At 36.4% G+C, this 16582-nt stretch overlaps 1 protein-coding gene across 7 annotated transcripts in view; it reads left to right on the forward strand.

Moving 5' to 3' along the window:
* The first annotated feature begins 637 nt into the window (after positions 1-637).
* The window catches only part of LOC123528687 (dystroglycan 1-like), a 119648-nt gene continuing 103703 nt past the window's right edge, over positions 638-16582 (forward strand). For 5 of the 7 annotated variants that reach the window (XR_008366870.1, XR_008366871.1, XM_045308604.2 and 2 more), the window contains exons 1-3: positions 669-779; positions 13029-13166; positions 16243-16307. The gene's annotated coding sequence lies outside the window, so the exon portion shown is untranslated. The other 2 variants (XM_045308605.2, XM_045308606.2) reach the window with 2 other exon arrangements.

Consider the following 16582-nt stretch of genomic DNA (forward strand, 5'->3'; position numbering starts at 1 on the left):
CATTTCCACTACCGTCCATGAACAGGCTCAATCTAAATTGTTTTTGTAATTTTAACATGTGTAAATGTTGAGTTCTGTTCAACCCGGGGCTAGAGGGCGTGGACGGTAGCATGCATTTCCACTACCGTCCATGAACAGGCTCAATCAAACCGAGCCGGCAACATTTTCGTTTTTGTTGTGTTGAGCGACCTGTGGAGTTTCCACTTTTTCTATTTAAATAAAATTTGTATCTTGTATCTTGTATCTTAATTCTTTCCCAGGACTATTCGTTACTGTAACAACTTGTCTTACAACATCAAGGCCAATCAAACCTTGCAAGCTTCACTGTCAGATTAAATACTTTCATGCACTAATCCATCATGACGTTTTTATTTTGGTTACCGGACGGCTAGGCACTTCCTTTATTTTTAACATTGTATGTAGCAGTTTTGCATTTTATGTTTTTACCATGTAACATAAGTTTTTTTAACAGATTGCCCCCGACCTTCCAGTTATAATCCCTAAATAATAAATGATTGTTGAATCAGTAAACGATTGTTGAGAGTAACCCTGTAGTAGTAGAAGTATTCTTTTCCGTGAAACGTATATCAGCATTTAGTATATTCCTTGAGAGTACTGTGCTGTACGAGTTACGAAACACATATACAAAAGATAAGGTTAAAATGCGTAAAAGAACTTTAAACATCATCTATATATTTTTAATAATCTCTTGTTTGTATGTACATAACATGTAGTTGAATTATTTAAGCTGTCACGGGCAATAAGTGAAAGACAACTGAGTAAGTTTAGTAAGTGTAATATATTTCGGATAGGTCACTTTTATGTCAAAGTAGTTGAGGGACCGGTGAGTATAGGAGAGATCGCTGTGACGTCACGCATTAACATCTGTTTATCTGGTGGTGGGCAAAACAAATGTTTTTACATTGTGTATGGGATCAGAATTTAATAACTTTTTCGCTCATTTATGGATTTTCAAAATTCAAAAAAGTTTTTAAATACAATTTTCATATTCAATTTTTTTTTAATGAATAACCGTTTTAAATGACATATAATTTTAATAGCGGCATAGCAGTGTTCAAAACTTTGAGAAAAACACTGTAAATTAAGCATTCAGTTTAATAAGGTTTTAGGTCAAATGGTTCCGATGCAAAGAACTATAAAATACACAGAATGGCAACTTGGGATAATCCCGCGTCATCTCGTGTAAGCGTGTTATCTTATTTCAAAGCGTTTGCCGACTTGATCAATCATGATCAAATCAACAGACGCTTACTGAAGTATAAAACTGGTGGTACGCCCGGCACGTAATAAACCAATTTGAGTCCTTTTTCAAACGAAAACTGTTGATTTCTCAGACTTTCAATCATAAATTTATTCCTTCCCCATGTAGAAAATACTAATAACATTAAAAATGCACCATTATCATGATAAACAAATGATCCAAAAGTAACCTTATTTCAAAGCGTTTGCTGACTTGATCAATCATGATCAACAGACGCTTACAACGAGATCTCATTCAGTTGTCACGGGATGTTGGCGAGATTTGCTCTATATGCCTTTCAAGTTGCCGATCTGTTTATTTTATAGCTCTTTGTTCCGATGTTACTGATCAGAAAATCAATTTCTAGACTTTATTTAATGTATTTCTATCAATGAAAATGTTAGGGTCTATCTCTGTGTAACGGAGCGAAAAAACTGAGGACTATTTTTTTATCTACCATTTTATTCACGCTATTTTCTTATTTAGTGTCTGTTTGTGTCACAGTGGCCAGAACATGGAAATCCATTTCTGATCAGTAACATCGGAACCATTTGACCTAAAACCTTCGAACTTAATAGGGTGATAGGACTTACAAAGTAGATGATCCGTTCTTATTTGAGTATCACTTGATCAAATGTCAAGGTCACAGGGGCCATCAGTCTGTCACACTTCATTTTTGTTCAATAACTGCAGATCTATTTGACCTAGAACCTTCATAGTTCATAGGTTAATAGGGCTTACAGAGTAGATGACCCCTATTAATTTTTAGATTACTAGATCAAAGGTCAAGGTCACTGAAAACTGTTTCTGATCAATAACTTGAGAACCGCTTGAGCCAGAATGTTGAAACTTCATAGGATGATTGGACATGTAGAGTATATAACTTCTATTGATTTTTAGCTCGTCTGAGCACGAAGTGCTAAAGGTGAGCTTTTGTGATCGCCCTGTGTCCGTCGTCCGTTGTCGGTCTGTCCGTCGTCAACAATTTGACTGTTAACACTCTAGAGGTCACATTTTTGGCTCAATCTTAATGAAACTTGGTCAGAATGTTAACCTCAATAAAATCTTGGATGAGTTCGATATTAGGTCATCTGAGGTCAAAAACTAGGTCACCAGGTCAAATCAAAGGAAAAGCTTGTTAACACTGTAGAGGTCACAATTTTGGCCCAATCTTAATGGAACTTGGTCAGAATGTTACCTTAATAAAATCTTGGACCAGTTCGATATTGGGTCATCTAGGGTCTAAAACTAGGTCACCAGGTCAAATCAAAGGAAAAGCTTGTTAACACTCTAGAGGTCACAATTTTGGCCCAATGTTAATGAAACTTGGTCAGAGTGTTATCCTCAATAAAGTATTGGACCGATTCAATATTGGGTCATGTGGGGTCAAAAACTAGGTCACCAGGTCAAATCAAAGGAAAAGCTTGTTAACACTGTAGAGGCCGCATTTATGACTATATCTTCATGAAACTTGCTCAGAATGTTAATATTGATGATCTTAAGGTCCAGTTTGAATCTGGGCCATGAAGGATCAAAAACTAGGTCACGGGGTCAAATCAAAGGAAAAGCTAGTTTACACTGTAGAGGCCACATTTATGACCATATCTTAATGAAACTTGGTCAAAATGTTAATCTTGATCTATAGCTCAAGTTTAAATCTGGGTCAGGTGGGGTCAAAAACTAGGTCACCAGGTCAAATCAAAGGAAAAGCTTGTTAACACTAGAGGCCACATTTATGACTGTATCTTCCTGAAACTTAGTCAGAATGTTAAACTTGATGATCTTTATGGCAAGTTCGAATCTGGGTCATGTTGGGTCAAAAACTAGGTCACCGGGTCAAATCAAAGGAATAGCTAGTTAACACTTTAGAGGCCACATTTATGACCATATCTTAAAGGTGCAAAATAAAGACAAATGAATAAGACATAAATCTTAAAAAAAGACTACACATTCTGTAATATAGTACTAGACATTATGATAGCCGTGCAATATTCCCTTGAAATCAACACAAGAACAGAGAAACAAATGATTGTTTCTGTATTTTCTTAGACTGACATGGCGGGGTCATTTTGTCCTACTTTCATGTTTATGGTTTTTCCGTAATCGGTCGGAAATTCTTCGGGATCATGTGATTTTAAGATTGTTTCAAACGAATATCTGTTTAAAGACGCGCGTCAAAATAACTGTATTTCCATGATGGTAATTATACACAACTTGCACGAAAAATATGAAATGTACAAAATTTATGTTTAAAATTGACAGTGACATATATTAGGCCAAGACAATGTGTTTAATGCCTAAAATCTTATTAAATTAATGTAGCCATATGTACATAAATCAGTGTATTTAGGTAAATTTCAATCACATTTTGTTTCGGCAGTGTAAGACAGTTATTCATTTATATTCTTAAAACTATACTGAAAAGAGATTAACTGAAAAAGTTTGCAGACGAAGTTGTAAAAACACTTTTATTCGGGAAGGGCCTGAATTGTCCTCCCGCAAACTTGTCTGTTTATTACCTGTATTATAAGAATGATTTTCATGAAGGTTTCGTGAGTTACAAAATTGTTGAATACCATGTGCTAAGTTTGTGAAAATCACGTTATCGTTTGGGCATATAATATATTTTGCATCTATTTATAAATTATAGCCTCGTTTCAGAGGATTCTTCCGAAAATATCCGAAGATGCTCGACGGGTTCGTAAGCAGTTGGAAAACATACTTTCGGTTTGACATAGGCAACATTTTTTAGCTCACCTGTCACAAAGTGACAAGGTGAGCTTTTGTGATCGCGCGGCGTCCGTCGTCCGTGCGTGCGTGCGTCCGTGCGTCCGTAAACTTTTGCTTGTGACCACTCTAGAGGTCACATTTTTCATGGGATCTTTATGAAAATTGGTCAGAATGTTCATCTTGATGATATCTAGGTCAAGTTCGAAACTGGGTCACGTGCCATCAAAAACTAGGTCAGTAGGTCTAAAAATAGAAAAACCTTGTGACCTCTCTAGATGCCATATATTTCATACGATCTTCATGAAAATTGGTCAGAATGTTCACCTTGATGATATCTAGGTCAAGTTCGAAACTGGGTCACGTGCCATCAAAAACTAGGTCAGTAGGTCAAAATATAGAAAAACCTTGTGACCTCTCTAGAGGCCATATATTTCACAAGATCTTTATGAAAATTGGTCAGAACGTTCACCTTGATGATATCTAGTTCAAGTTCGAAACTGGGTCATGTGCCATCAAAAACTAGGTCAGTAGGTCAAATAATAGAAAAACCTTGTGACCTCTCTAAAGGCCATATTTTTCATGGGATCTGTATGAAAGTTGGTCTGAATGTTCATCTTGATGATATCTAGCTCAAGTTCGAAACTGGGTCACGTGCGGTCAAAAACTAGGTCAGTAGGTCTAAAAATAGAAAAACCTTGTGACCTCTCTAGAGGCCATATATTTCATGTGATCTTCATGAAAATTAGTCAGAATGTTCATCTTGATGATGTCTAGATCAAGTTCGAAAGTGGGTCACATGCCGTCAAAAACTAGGTCAGTAGGTCAAATAATAGAAAAACCTTGTGACCTCTCTAGAGGCCATATTTTTCATGGGATCTGTATGAAAGTTGATCTGAATGTTCATCTTGATGATATCTAGGTCAGGTTTGAAAGTGGGTCACGTGCCATCTTAAACTAGGTCAGTAGGTCAAATAATAGAAAAACCTTGTGACCTCTCTAAAGGCCATATTCTTCATGGGATCTGTATGAAAATTGGTCTGAATGTTCATCTTGATGATATCTAGGTCAAGTTCGAAACAGGGTCATGTGTGGTCAAAAACTAGGTCAGTAGGTCTAAAAATAGAAAAACCTTGTGACCTCTCTAGAGGCAATACTTGTGAATGGATCTCCATAAAAATTAGTCAGAATGTTCACCTTGATGATATCTAGATCAAGTTTGAAACTGGGTCACGTGCCTAAAAAAACTAGGTCAGTAGGTCAAATAATAAAAAAACCTTGTGACCTCTCTAGAGGCCATACTTTTCATGGGATCTGTATGAAAGTTGGTCTGAATGTTCATCTTAATGATATCTAGGTCAAATTTGAAACTGGGTCATCTGCAGTCAAAAACTAGGTCAGTAGGTCTAAAATTATTAAAATCTTTTGACCTCTCTAGAGGCCATATTTTTCAATGGATCTGTATGAAAATTGATCTGAATGTTCACCTTGATGATATCTAGATCAGTTTCGAAACTGGGTCACGTGCGGTCAAAAACTAGGCCAGTAAGTATAAAAATAGAAAAACCTTGTGACCTCTCTAGAGACCATATTTTTCAATGGATCTTCATGAAAATTGGTCAGAATTTTTATCTTGATAATATCTAGGTCAAGTTCAAAACTGGGTCACATGAGCTCAAAAACTAGGTCACTATGTCAAATAATAGAAAAAACGACGTCATACTCAAAACTGGGTCATGTGGGAAGAGGTGAGCGATTCAGGACCATCATGGTCCTCTTGTTGTTTATTTGTTAGTTATTCTTGAACATATTCATGACTATTTGGTCAGATCTGATGCAGTGGGCCATATTTTCAGTAAATAGGAAGTCTCAGCTACAAACTCTGGTTTTCATATAATACTCGTTCAATTTTAGTAATGGACCTTTAATGAAACTTGGTCAGAATGGTAATCTTGATGATCTTTAGGCCAGTAGGTCAGGTGAGCAATACAGGGCCTTCATGGCCGTCTTGTTTAGTCACTTGATCAATAGTCATGGTCACAGGGACCAGAACAATCATGGAAAACAGTTTATGATCAATAACTTGAGAACCTTTTGACCCAGAACCTTCAGACTTCAAAGGATGATAGGACTTACAGAGTAGATGACACTTGTTGTTTTTGGGGTCACTTGAGCAAAGGTCACAGGGGCCTGAACAAGGAAAACTCTATCCCATCAATACCTTGAGAACCACTTGACTCAGATTGTTGAAACTTCATAGGATGATTGGACATGCAGAGTAAATGACCCCTATTGATTTTGGGACACTCAATCAAAGGTCAAGGTCACAGGAGCTAGAACATGGAAAACCGTTTCCAATCCATAACTTGAGAACCACTGGGCCCAGAATGTTGAAACTTCCTGGGATGATCTGACATGCAGAGTAGATGATCCCTATTGCATCCAACCATAAGTGTCTGTTTGACTTTTGCTCCTGTCCCCTAATGGTTTCTTGCCTATTACTACTGTTCCTTGGGGGTGACATGCGCTTTTCTACAAAAGCATTTCCTAGTTTATTTCTATTTTTTTTAATGTGCTAGTCAAAAATTTGCAAGTCTAAGGTTTAGTATCTTGCAGTTATTTAACAAACCAGTCATTTCCATACCATTGATATTTTATTTGAACTCAAATTATACCTCTAAAGTATTATTGAATCATATTTTAATTGATGTGACTTACAGATCTATATACTTTTTGGGTTTAGAAGAATATGTAAATGTTCTAGGAATAACAGCATTCTCTGTTAACATTGACATACAAATTGTTAAAAGAAACAAAGGAAAATAACTCGGACTACCGGAACCCCAAGTGTCTGTGGGTCAATATACATGTTAAAGAAAATAGGATATTTACAGGCTATCTGAAAATATACTGATAATCTATAAATTTATGGATTGAATATGTGAAAACTACTGAAATTACATTTGTCCTCAAGATCACATCTTGAAATTAATCCGTTTATTTATATACATAAATGAAGGTCATTCCAAGTTTCAGCCATTTGGGTTGACTGATTTCTTTTTTTTTTTTGGCTTTTTTAGTAAAATAAAATGAATGAATGTAAGTAAAATCTAAACATTATACCAACTGAATTATATAGGTCCCATTACACTTGGTTTCATTTTGATGAAATTATACCCCTTTTTAGCTCAACTATTCGAAGAATAAGTAGAGCTATCCTACTCACCACGGCGTCGGTGTCAGCGTCACACCTTGGTTAAGTTTTTCGTACCAGTCCACTTTTTGACAAAGTCTTTTGAGGTAAACATTCGAAACTTTCAACTCTTGTTAACCATCACCATGGCCAGTTATAGGCAAGAGCACATAACTCTATCAAGGATTTTGGCTGAATTATGGCCCCTTTTGACTTAGAAATCATGGTTAAGTTTTTTGTACCAGTTCATATTTTGGCAACATATTTTGAGATAAAGCTTTGAAACTTTCAACACTTGTTTAGCATCAGCGTGTCTAGTTATAGGCAAGAGTACATATAATAACTCCATCAAGGATTTTGGCTGAATTATGGTCCCTTTTGACTTTGAAATCTTGGTTAAGTTTTTCGTACCAGTTCATATTTTGGCAAAGTCTTTTGAGATAAAGCTTCGAAACTTTCAACACTTGTTTACCATCACCATGGCCAGTTATAGGCAAGAGTACATAACTCTATCAAGGATTTTGGCTGAATTATGGCCCCTTTTGACTTAGAAATCTTGGTTAAGTTTTTCGTACCAGTTCATATTTTGGCAAAGTCTTTTGAGATAAAGCTTTGAAACTTTCAACACTTATTTAGCATCACCGTGTCTAGTTATAGGCAAGAGTACATAACTCCATCAAGGATTTTGGCTGAATAAAGGATTTTGGCTGAATTATGGCCCCTTTTGACTTAGAAATCATGGTTAAGTTTTTTGTACCAGTTCATATTTTGGCAAAGTCTTTTGAGATATAGCTTTGAAATTTTCAACACTTGTTTAGCATCGCTGTGTCTATCTATAGGCAAGAGTACATAACTCCATCAAGGATTTTGGCTGAATACAGGATTTTGGCTGAATTATGGCCCCTTTTGACTTAGAAATCATGGTTAAGTTTTTCGTACCAGTTCATATTTTGGCAAAGTCTTTTGAGATATAGCTTTGAAACTTTCAACACTTGTTTAGCATCACCGTGTCTAGTTATAGGCAAGAGTACATAACTCCATCAAGGATTTTGGCTGAATTATGGCCCCTTTTGACTTTGAAATCTTGGTTAAGTTTTTCGTACCAGTTCATATTTTGACAAAGTCTTTTGAGATAAAGCTTTGAAACTTTCAACACCTGTTTACCATCACCATGTCCAGTTATAGGCAAGAACACATAACTCCATCAAGAATTTTGGCTGAATTATTGCCCTTTTTGACTTAGAAATCTTGGTTAAGTTTTTCTTACCAGTTCATATTTTGGCAAAGTCTTTTGAGATAAAGCTGTGAAACTTTAAACACTTGTTTACTATCACCATGACCAGTTATAGGCAAATGTACATAACTCCATCAAGGATTTTGGCTGAATTATGGCCTCTTTCTACTTAGAAATCTTGGTTAAGTTTTTCGTACCAGTTCATATTTTGTGTAAAGTGTTTGACATATGGCTTTGAAACTTTTATCACTTATTCAGTATAATAGTCTATATCTGTAGGAAAGAGTACATAACTCTATCATCTATTTTGGCTGAATTACAGCCCTTTTTAGACTTGGAAATCTGTTCTGTTTTCATACAAGTCTATGTTTTGTCAAAACTATTTGACATATAGCTTTTAAACTTTGAACACTTGTTTATCATTATGATTTCCATCTGTAGGCAAGAGTACATAACTCTGACTACTATTTTGGCTGAATTATGGCCCTTTTTGGACTTTGAAATTAGTTCACACATTGCCATTTAGTGCAAGACTTATTGAAATCCACAAATACTGGAACATTGCCTAATCTATTTTTTTCTTTTGTCTGAATATCTCTGTTAATATTTTGACCCCGTTATTCAATCAATTCTTTGAATAGTCGAGCACGCTGTCATCAGACAGCTCTTGTTGTACTGTCCTTTTGGCCATTCTGATGCATCCCACCCCAGTGTCCATTTCAATGAAGAGCAATAAATTGTTTTGCTCAGTCCCCAATGGTCAAGCTTCATAGGATGATTGCCTGTGGTCAGTAGATAACCAATATTGTTTTAGGGGTCAGTAAGACGAAAGTCAAGGTCACAGTGATTATGAGTGCAAAATAAGTAAAGATGGCTTTAAGTTACAGTTGTCAAATTTCAATGGGTGATTATATATGGTCAGTTGACGACTCCTACTGTTTTAGGGTCAGTAGAAAAAAGTTCAAGGTCACAGTGACCACAAGACTTAAAATGGTGTCCCCACAGTAACTTAAGGATTGCTTGTGGTCTGTAAATAACCCCTATTGTTTTGCATGTCAGTAGGACAAAGGTCAAGGTCACAGCGATTATGAGTTGTAAATAAGTAAAGAACGCTTTGACCTACTTCATAGGTTTGTTTGTAGTCAATAGATAATTGTTTTTGGGGTCCATGGGCCAAAGGTCAAGGTCATGGTACATGAAACAGTTTCCACTCAAGAGGTAAAGAATATTTGGCATACAGTTTCCAAACTTCATAGGACATTTGCTTGTGGTTAGTAGAAGATCCCTATTGTTTGGGGGTCAAAGGGCAAATCTAGAGACTTTGATGTTGAAAATGGTTTCCACTCATAGAAAATGTTCGACTTTCCTTCAGTCATCATAACATGATTGCTTGTAGGCAGTAGATGACCTGTATTGTTTTTGGGGGTTGTAAATCAAAGGTCATGGTCATGATAATCTTAAGACTGAAAATGGGACATGTCAGCATGTGGAGAGAGGATGCCTTTGTGTTATACAAACAGGTCTTTTCACTTTTTTTTTTCAACTGAATGATACATCATGAACTTCTTTGCCATGAAGAAATCAGCTGAATGACTTAGGTTCCATAACTCTTGCTATCATGCTCTTGCTTATACTTGCTTATACTTAGCTATTTTTACACAAATTAAATTCGTTTGTCCTTCTTCAATATATTTTGCCATTCCTTGCTATAAAGTGGAAGGGGAAAATAGAGATGCTCTTCATACATTTTTATGCCTCCACATTTTTGTGGGGGGCATATAGGGTTGCTGCTGTCCGTTCATCTGTCCGTCTGTCTGTTCATCCCGAAATCTTGTTTGTCCAACTTCTCCCACACTATTAGCCTGATTTGATTCAAACTTTTCACAGATGAACAACCTTGATGTGCAAATGACCATGAAGGAAGATTTTTTTCTATGACTATTTTTACCTCAGTTATAGCCCATTGATAGTTTTGCTATATAGAATATAGAGAAAAATCTTGTGTGTCCAGATGAAGGACCTTCATGTGAAGATGACCATTAATAATGGACATTTTTCAGTGGCTATTTTCTAGAGTTATAGCCCTTTCTTAATTTAACAAAATAGGCCATAGTGAAGAGATTTGGTGTGTTCAACTCCTCATACACTTTTAGAAGGAATGGATTCAATATTGCTCAGAAGCACAACATTACCTGAATACACTTTGCTTCAAACTTTTAGTCGAACATCCTTCATGTAGAATGGACACAATTCTAGTTGAATCTGTTTCACCTTTGTCTGCAAACTGGAAAGCAATCGATGCAATTCAATTCCTAAAGGAAACTGCAGCTTATAACTTTTTTAAAACTTTATTTAAAACTGATTTAACATAACCAAGAGTTCTGGTTGCAAACATGGCTGAAGTTTTTTTTAATCTGAAGGATTTACACATTTGGTAAAGTTTGTATACAGTCTTACTTGTTTTCATAGGACTCTAGGAACACTGATATATATGGGAGGTAATAGATTTTCAAAAATAACTGAATTCTGTTTTGAGTTATTCCCCTTGATTTTTTTAGCCATTGTGCTTGGGTGACAGTTACACAAAAATATTGGAAAATATGACATTTATGAGACCAGCAAGGGGGCCTCTACCTGAGTTGATGATTCCACCTGTCTTGAATCACTTACTTGTATTGTTGCTGTATCATTTTAATTCTTTCATGGGGTGATGACCCTCCTTTCTACTCGAGTAATAGCCAGTAAAAACTGTTAATATTAGAGTGGTGGAACCTATGCCCGTGGTATTCCTATGCTCGCGGTATTTCGATAAATATGCTCTCTGCAGAAGCACTGACAAAAATATTTCATCATGCTATGTTCAACACCGACCAGTGGTGAAATGCCTTTACAACAAACGTAGCGATAGCCGCGCGTGCCGCTCACGTGACATATACAGCAGCCGATACATTTTATGCAATCTGTATCCGTCGCACAAATCTCGCACAAATATGTCAAAATCACTAAACTAAAGTTAGTTTTTTTAAAATCATGCATTACATTCAGATATAAGATACATTTAAGAGCAAGATGTGATGAATGTGACGCCTGGCTACACTACGAGTGCCTTTCGAAACATGAAAAGATCGATGTTGACCTTAGTATTTTGACAAAGTCCAAATGGCTCTTTCTGAGATGTAGGGAGGAGTTAATTTCCAACACACAAAAGAAGTGTAGAAAACATTAGTGAGTTAATCACTGTCGTTGTTTGAATCTTTAATACTTGAACATTCTGTTTTTAAATAACATTATCATACGTTTTTAAGCTTTGTTCTAATAGTGATTCCATTTCTGTAAGGGAAATATACACATAGAGGCACATACTAAATTTTATCCTCATTTCTTTTGTGTTTCACATAATAAATGAGTAATGTTCTAAATATTATATTCGCATATGCTTGTTTGTTCATTTTTAGCCTGCTGATTTTTTTTCCGCCTTAATTTAATCGATATAACATACCGCCAGCATAGGTTCCCTTCAGGGCGAATTTTCACCTTTTCACGTATGCCGTGTCGATAGCTCACGAGACGACTAAGTCACGTAATGACGCACATCAACAATATGTTTTCATAAAAGGAGGATAACTTTACGTTTTTACATAGGCAAATCGAAATAATAATTTTTTCTTGTTTCTTAAAAAGATTATATATGTACAAAATACCGCGAGCATAGGTTCCACCACTCTATACCCTGAAGGACACCAGGTATCAACTTCTACCAGTATTGTATGACCTTTTTTGTTAGTTTGTAGGTTCTGAGTTAGAAGTGGCATGCTTCACAGTGTGTGACTATGGTTTAGCTGGATGAAATGAGTTCTTCCAGAGAAGCAGTACTTCTACTTTTTACTTTGAGCTGGAGATGTCAGTCTGTCATATTTGAACAAACATAATTATTATAATGTACCACACACAGGAGGAATGTAAAGTGTTTCAACTGTCCTTCCGTTTGTCTGTCAGTCTGTCTGTCTGTCACATGTTGTGAACTAGACTGCTCATACAGTTTCCATCCAGCTCTAATAAAACTTGGTATCATAGACATGAAGTGGACATGCTCATATTGTTGGGACTTTTATATCAATTTCTTTAGGTGAGTTACGCCCCTTTTTCAAACTTTATAATACTACAACTTCGTCTGAACCTTTTGGTTTTGCAGTAACTCTGTGATTCCAGCAGATATGCAAGTTTTGATTCCATACCTTATGTTTTTATTTCTCGATGTAAATGAGATGTGGAACCAAAATTTGTAGTCCTGTTTGGCGCCATGTAACCTATACTGTGTTGGTGCGCCGTAAAACCCAAATAAATAAATAAATTGTTTATCCAACACCGCTAACAGTTTCCATCCTATTCAAATGAAGATTGGTATACCTCAGCAACATGAAGTGGACATGTTTGTGACTATGATGTACTGGACAATATCACATCTACATTTTGTAATTTGTGTACTCAAATCCTCCTTCAGATTCCATCCGATTCAAATGGAACTGGGTTCACCTCATCAACATGGAGTGGACATGTGTATATTTTCACGACTTTCGTATCTGAATGCTGATCTCATTCTTGTTCTTTTTCAGCATTGCTATGGCGATGTACACAAGTGTGGAAAAAATGTATATGTTACAGATCATTAAAGAGGATTTTTGAATCAAGTATAGCTGACAAGATCACACCATCTCTCTTTCTGAGTCTGTTTTCAGAGGTTATATGAACAGGTAGGTCTGTCATAGATTTAGTATTTTGAGAAAAAAGGGAGATAATTATGATATAATTTGAAAAGGAGTTATCCTCTGTAAAACAAAACATAGGGTCTGAATTCTTACTACATTATAATATGCTGGGATTAAAAAAGTAACATTTACTTTTGTTTTTAGCTCACCTGAGCCACAGGCTCATGGTGAGCTTTTGTGACCGGTCAATGTCCGTCGTCCGGTGTCAGTGGTCCGTCATTCGTCATGTGTCTGTCAACTTTTTATGGGGGGGGGGGCATATAGATTTGCCCTTGTCCATCCTTCCGTCTTTCCGTCCGTCCGTCTGTCCGTCCGTCCTTCCGAGAATGTTGTGTCGCGCCTAGCTCCAAAAGTATTTGACGTAGAGTCACAAAACTTTACAGGAATGTTGGTCAGCATGTGTAGTTGTGCACCTGGGGTTTCGCGTCCGGATTCATTCAGTCATGTAGAAGTTATGGCCCCTGACTTTGTAAAAATTGGTCATTTTAGTGTTGTGTCGCGCATAGCTCCAAAAGTATTTGACCTAGAGTCACCAAAGTTTACAGGAATGTTGGTCAGCATGTGCAGTTGTGCACCTGGAGTTTCGCGTCCGGATTCATTCAGTGTTGTAGGAGTTATAGCCCCTGACTTAGTTAAAAATTGGTCATTTTCATGTTGTGTCGTGCGTAGCTTCAAAAGTATTTGACCTAGAGTCACCAAAGTTTACAGGAATGTTGGTCAGCATGTGCAGTTGTGCACCTGGGGTTTCGCGTCCGGATTTATTCAGTCGTGTAGGAGTTATGGCCCCTGACTTAGTTAAAAATTGGTCATTTTAATGTTGTGTTGTGCGTAGCTCCAAAAGTGTTTGACCTAGAGTCACCAAAGTTTACAGGAATGTTGGTCAGCATGTGCAGTTGTGCACCTGGGGTTTCGCGTCCGGATTCATTCAGTATTGTATTGTTATGGCCCATGACCTGGGAAAAAATTGTCATTTTAATGTCATGTAGTGGGGGCATCTTTGTCCCATGGACACATTTCTAGTTCTAAATAAAATCTTCTTGAAAACCACTTGGCAAAATTACACCAAACTTCACAGGAATGATCCTTGGGTGGTCCCCTTTCAAAATTGTTCAAAGAATTGAATTCCATGCAGAACTCTGGTTGCCATGGCAACCGAAAGAAAAAACTTAAAAAATCTTCTTGTCCAAAACTGCAAGACATACAGCCTTGATATTTGGCATGTGACATCATCTAATGGTGCTCTATAAAGATTGTTCAAATTGTGCCCCTGGGATGAAAAGAGGCCCCGCCCTGGGGGTCCAAGTTTTACATAGACTTATATAGGAAAAACTTTAAAAATTTTCTTATCTGAAACTACAAGACCTAGGCCTTTGATATTTTGTATTAAGCATTGCCTTGTCGTCCTCTATGAAGATTGTTCAAATTGTGCCCCAGGGATGAAAAGAGGCCCCGCCCCGGGGTCCCAAGTTTTACATAGTCTTATATAGGAGAAAACTTTAAAATCTTCTCTGAAACTGAAAGGTCTAGGCTTTTGATATTTGGTATGTAGCATTGCCTAATGGACCTCTAACAGAATTGTTCAAATTATGCCCCTGGGTTAAAAAGAGGCCCACCCTTGGGGGTCACTTGTTATATGAGTTATATAGGAAAAAATACTTCAAAAATTATCAGATCATGTTTCCTAGACTGTTTAATTATATTTACCTGATGTACCCAAGTGATTTCAAGTCACCTTACTGTGACCTTGACCTACTGACCTACTTTCTTGTTTTTTAAGATACAGCCTTGAAATTTGGATGACATGTACAGTTTTGCATACGGATCTTAAAACTGACTTTCAGTGACCATGAATTTGACCTACTGACCTACTTTCTAATATTTTAGCATCAGTTTGCCATTTGAAACATGTGGCTCATATTACTTAGGTGAGCGATTCAGGGTCATCATGACCCTCTTGTTTAGCTTTACCAATTGATTATGATCATGAGTTTGAACATGTGGGTATGGAATCATTCCTCTTAACCACAGAACCTCAGTGGAAAGACTGGGAGAAGAAACTGCATGTTTCCAGTTTCTCATTCAGTCACTGGCACCAGTGTAATGAACTACCTTGTAATGTCACATATCGATATGATCTAAATTTTACCAAATTATATTAAAAAAGTTAGGAAAAATGCATAGAATATAATCAACAATCAGAATATGACAACCTTCACCCCCCACCACAATATGCTGTTTATTAATTTAAAATTTAGATCACATACAGTTCATTTCTCTGTTGCAACTTGGAGTGTACACCAATGGGTTTGTGGTTAAGTAGAATGGAGATGTTAGTTTATACTAATTTGTTTTAGCTCAATTGCGATGAAAGCTTAAAGCTTATTGAAACCACTCTTTAGTCCGCTTCTGGGAAAAACCAGTACTGGTGTCATATGAGAAGTCATGATCGTGACCTCATTGGGGCTCGAACCCATGACTCCTGGATTATGCGGCCGACACCTTATCCACTAAACCACAGCTCCCCTTTATGAAGATGTTGATTATTAAGAATTAGATAAAATGAGGAAGAACATTTGTAGAGCCGTGTTTTTTCTTCAGGTGTGTCGTTAACAGAGGTTGTATTGTGTCCAGTAACTTTGTAAAGTTGAGCTATGAAATCATTAATATTCATGGGAGGTCTAATTTTCATGGATTTCATGGTTGAGTGAATCCATGAAGTAAGATCCTTAGGAAGAAGTAAAATTCCCATTAGTTTTATATTCAAAATTTGATATCCCCACAAAATAGCTGGTTAGCCCAAACCATAAAATTTTATGCCCACAAAATGTAATGATTTCACAGTATATGCCTAACTCTTCTTTTTAAGCATAAACTGTTCTTTTTTGTATGCTGAAGTATGGAGTAAGTCTATAATGAGATTAAAGATTATAGATACATTGATATAAACTGACATGTTTACCAGCCATTCATTCAAAATCTGTCAGCAAAAGGGTTACTTAATATTAATTCAATATGATATAACGGAAAGACGTTTTTGCTAAAACGGATATTTTTGTTTCAGAGAGGGCACTCGGATCAGTCTGTGTCACCACCATTATAGGTCTCTACCCAGGCAGGTAATGTAAGGTAAATAAAATCTGTAAATGGACTTCTGTTGACATTATAAATAAACATTTTAAATAGTATTAGAAAAATCCTTCCCATGTGATATTTAATACTTAACAGGTAGTTGATAGCTTAAATTCAATTTTATTTCTAAATATTATCTTAGACCAGTTATATTTTTATTTCCATATGGGCGAGGATGTCACCTATTCATAAAAACATTTTTATATTGGCGTAACCAAATTATGTATGGTTATCAAATTACACTTATTTTGGCAATAAAGATACCACACAGT

Source organism: Mercenaria mercenaria, chromosome 13 (genome assembly GCF_021730395.1).
Source record: "Mercenaria mercenaria strain notata chromosome 13, MADL_Memer_1, whole genome shotgun sequence".
Taxonomy (NCBI): Eukaryota; Metazoa; Mollusca; class Bivalvia; order Venerida; family Veneridae; genus Mercenaria; species Mercenaria mercenaria.